This window comes from Mus musculus, chromosome X (genome assembly GCF_000001635.26).
Source record: "Mus musculus strain C57BL/6J chromosome X, GRCm38.p6 C57BL/6J".
Lineage (NCBI taxonomy): Eukaryota > Metazoa > Chordata > Mammalia > Rodentia > Muridae > Mus > Mus musculus.
Genome location: NC_000086.7, coordinates 75,091,204 through 75,095,853, shown reverse-complemented (window position 1 = coordinate 75,095,853; position 4,650 = coordinate 75,091,204).

The following is a 4,650-nucleotide window of genomic DNA, read 5'->3' as shown; positions in this document are numbered from 1 at the left end:
GCACATGCGCCTGGAAGCTCCCCCTCACTCCTCCCCACCCCAACCCCACACTGCCAACCCTTGGCAGAGCGCCTTGGAACCTTGGCCAGGCTTCTGCAGTAACAGACTACAGCGGGTGGGCTGTACTGTACCCTCCTCCAGTCTAGCTTCAGCTTCAGCACTTGGACATCCTTCTTAGCGCGCTATAAATAGCTGGTTTTAACTCAAACAGACATTTTTTTGCTTGCTATCATGTCAGTTTCAATTGAAAAAGACATTGAGGTACACAGTGTCAAAGTGAAAGCTGTTTACTCCTTGAAATTCCTATTAAGTTATGGCTGTATTGGCCAATAGGAATTGAGTGCAAGCCTCGTGTAAACTTTTAAATTTTCTAGCAGCTACATCAAACTAAAAAGGTTGAAAGTGATTCTGGTAGTTAATTTTACATAACCCTGCGGATCTGGCATGTTATTTTAATACGGAAGCAATATGCAGCAGTGTGTAATGTTTTGCTTTTTTCTGTATGAAGTTTTTTTCCAGTGTGTTTCACACTTAACCTGTACACTTAAGTTCGAATTCCACAGCCTGGACATCAAGTGCAGAGCTCTAGTGGCTGAGATAATGTAACAGCCAGAAAGTAACAGCTCTAGGATTGAGCCCTGACTTTTGTCGGGTAGAGTCTTCTGGCTGTTAATCCGAGCTACTGCCTTTGAGATAAGATCTCTGGAATATCCTCCTTCACCCTGTTTCCTATTCTACCTCTGTAGATTCTTTTGGCTTTCTGGATTCATAACCCATATCTAGTGAATTTGATAGATCATTAGTTATCTTCATTGTAGATGGAATCATTTGCCAATAGTTTTCCAGTTAGTTGTTGCTGACAAAAAAAAAAAAAATAGTATTCTTTTTCTTCTGATCTACAATGCTAAAATCAGATTTTTTCAGTTTTTTTTTCTGTTTTTTTTTTCTTTTTTACTATGACTTACAATGGGTTTTTATGTCTTTATGGAATTCATTTTGCTAATAGTGGTAATGATCAGAATTGACTATTAACAGATAAGACCCTTAGAATTAAATGTTATTTTATAATGCTCCAGTGATAATTAATAGGGTGAGTAAATCTGAAGTACTCATTTGCCATTTGTCCAGTGCCTTCATCTTTGTCCTGTATCTCTATGCTCAAATCTTTTTGGAGAGATTTTGCTTTCGGAGAGTTCCAGAACCCGTGGATTTTTCTTCACTCTTACTTCTCTAACCATCATTATAATGTCTCTATTTCTCCAGTAGCTTCCTGAAGTCCCAACTTTTTCTACTTTCCCTAGATTGTCTTAATAAGCAGCCTGAAAGTATCATTAAACTTAGGTCCTGTTTATGCTTAAAATACTTTTTAAGGGTTGATGATAAGGTTCAACAGTGAAGTGTGAGTGAGTGAGTGAGTGAGTGAGTGAGTGAGTGATGGATGAGAGCAAAGAAAGAAAAGTTCATTCCCCTCAGACAGATTTTCTTAAGCCAAGAGTTAACCTCTGCTTTGCCCCAGGACACAATTTAAAAACCTAGAAGCTGCAGGAGAAAAAAAAATGTGTTTGAAAACAATCTTAAGAGTTTGTAAATGTGTGTCTCTGCACAGGAAAACAAAAAATCCAGTCTCTTCTCAAAGATTAGGGATTTAAGTCTCTGAAGTTTCCCTCTCCTAATTTAGGGTTGGTCAGTTTGAAGAAAGATAGAGTGGTTGATTAGCCTACTGTTTTGTAGCAAGCCCTGAACCAGCCTTGAATTTGTTGAGCTAGTTCACCAGCAGGGTCTCACAGGTGGAAGACAAAGGCTTACAGGGCTTTTGTTTTATACTGCTAGGCCTTTGTCTCAAATCAGGAGTGTGAGGAAGAAAACAAGCCATCTTGGAAATTTAACACTTTTGTTGCTAGTCATGGACCCTCATCCTATCTGTGTGCCAAGAAAAGTATCTTAACACCTGATGCTCTCTAGTTTCATCAATTTTCCTGCTAATGGCTCAATTCCATTTCATCCTTCCTTAAGGCTGAATAAAATTCTACTATATATATATATATATATATATATACATATATATATATAATCCCATATATATGGGATTAAAGGCATGTGTCACCACTGCCCAGCAATAAGCATTGATTTAAGAAAGTGTTTTAGCCTAGTTTAGTGATGAATGCCTTTAATCCAAAAGGCAGGCAGAGCTTGAGTTCAAGGCCAGACTGGTCTATAGAGCTAGTTCCAGGACAGCCAGGACTACATACAAAAATCCTGATTTGAGCGGGGCGTGGTGGCACACCCCTTTAATCCCAGCACTCGGGAGGCAGAGGCAGGCGGATTTCTGAGTTCAAGGCCAGCCTGGTCTACAAAGTGAGTTCCAGGACAGCCAGGGCTATACAGAGAAACCCTTTCTCGAAAAAAAACAAAAACCAAACAAACAAAAAAACCCAAAACCAAAAACAACAACAACAAAAAACAAACAAAAAAAGAAAACAAAACAAACTAAAACAAAAAGTATGTGTTTTGTTAGTATATTGTACTGGCTAGTACATTGTTTTATGTGTCAACTTGACACAAGCTGGAATTATCACAGAGAAAGGAGCCTCCCTTGAGGAAATGCCTCCATGAGATCCTGCTGTAAGGCATTTTCTCAATTAGTGATCAAGGGTGGGAGGACCAATTGTGGGTGGTGCCATCCCTGGGTTAGTAGTCTTTGGTTCTATAAGAAAGCAAGCTGAGCAGGCCAGTAACATCCCTCCATGGTTTCTGCATCAGCTCCTGCTTCCTGCCCTGCTTGAGTTCCAGTCCTGACTTCCTTTGGTGATGAACAGCAACATGGAAGTGTAAGCTGAATAAACCCTTTCCTCCCCAACTTGCTTTTTGGTCATGATGTCTGTGCAGGAATAGAAACTCTGACTAAGACATATATACTTTTAGATTTTGATTCCAGACTATATTTCTATACACTATTTTCACCACAATCTGGCCAGTTTCCAAAACAATATTCCCACAGTTATTTGAGAAATCATCACTGAACTTGGATGACTCCTTCTGGTACTAAATCATTTACTAGCTAGAGATGTTATCATGTATCATCACTTACTGATGCGGCAATTTCTTTTTGCTGTTAGACAAACTTCGCAGAATGCATTTACACAAGTCTACACCTAGGAAGTATAGGTTAGTTACTGTGTGGTCTCCTGATACAATCATAATATGAATAAAGTTTATAGTAAGCTTTTAATAATGTTAAAAGTGTAGTACACTTGGGAGGCAGAGGCAGGTGGATTTATGAGTTCGAGGCCAGCCTGGTCTACAGAATGAGTTCCAGGACAGCCAGGGCTACACAGAGAAACCCTGTCTCCAGAAAAAAAAAAAGAAAGAAAGAAAAAGAAAAGAAAAGAAAAAGTGTAGTACAATAAAAACATGATCCAAAAAAACCCCAAAACAAACAAGCAAACAAACAACAACAAAATACCAAACAAACAAACCAGCAAGCTGGGCAGTGGTGGTGCACACCTTTAATCCCAGCACTTGGGAGGCAGAGGCAGGTGGATTTCTGAGTTTGAGGCTAGCCTGGTCTACAGAGTGAGTTCCAAGACAGCCAGGGACAGACAGAAAAACCATCTCAACAAAACAAAACAAAACACCCAAACAAAAACAACAACAAAAAGAAACAAAACAAACAAACAAACAAACAAACGGGGGCTGGAGAGGTGGCTCAGCAGTTAAGAACATTGATTGCTCTTCCAGAGGACCTTATTTCAATTCCCAGCAACCACATGATGGCTCACAACCATCTGTAGTGGGACTCAATTCCGGTGTGTCTAAAGACAGGGACACTATACTTATATTTATAAAATAAATGAATCTTTAAAATTTATAAAAATTATAAAAAACAAGTAAAATGTAAAGCTATGGTCAGGTGTGGCAGCACAACCCTTTAATCCCAACACTTGGTAGGCAGAGACAGATGGATCTCTATGTGTTCAAATCCAACATGGTCTACAATGAGAGTTCCAGGACAACCAGGGGCTACATAGAGAAAGCTTCTCTCAAAAAAAAAAAATCACAAAACAAAACAAAACAAACAAAATCCCCAAAAACAAACAAATAGACTAATAATAAACTGGACTTGATTAAAATTTAAGCCTTTTGCTCTACAAAACACATTGTTAAGAGTACAATAAAATATGCTACAGACTGGGAGAAATATTTTCAAATTATGTACTCTGACAAAAGACTGTGAAGGGAGCCAGGCAATGGTGCGTCATGCCTATTTCTGACATGTGGGAGGCTGAGACAGGAAAATTGACATGAGTTCAAGGCTAGTATGGGCTACGTAGTGAATATCAGGCCAGCCTAGGATACAAGTAAGGATTTATTGGATCATGGTTCTTTGTTTTGTTTTGGTTTGGTTTGGTTTGGTTTTTCGAGACAGGGTTTCTCTGTGTAGCCCTGGCTGTCCTGGAACTCACTCTGTAGACCAGGCTGGCCTCAAACTCAGAATGAACTTTTTTTTTTAATTTTTAATTTTTAAAGATTTATTTATTTTACATGTCTTAGGGTTTTACTGATGTGAACAGATACCATGACCAAGGCAACGCTTATAAGGACAACATATATTTGGGGATGGTTTACAGATTCAGAGGTTCAGTCCAATAT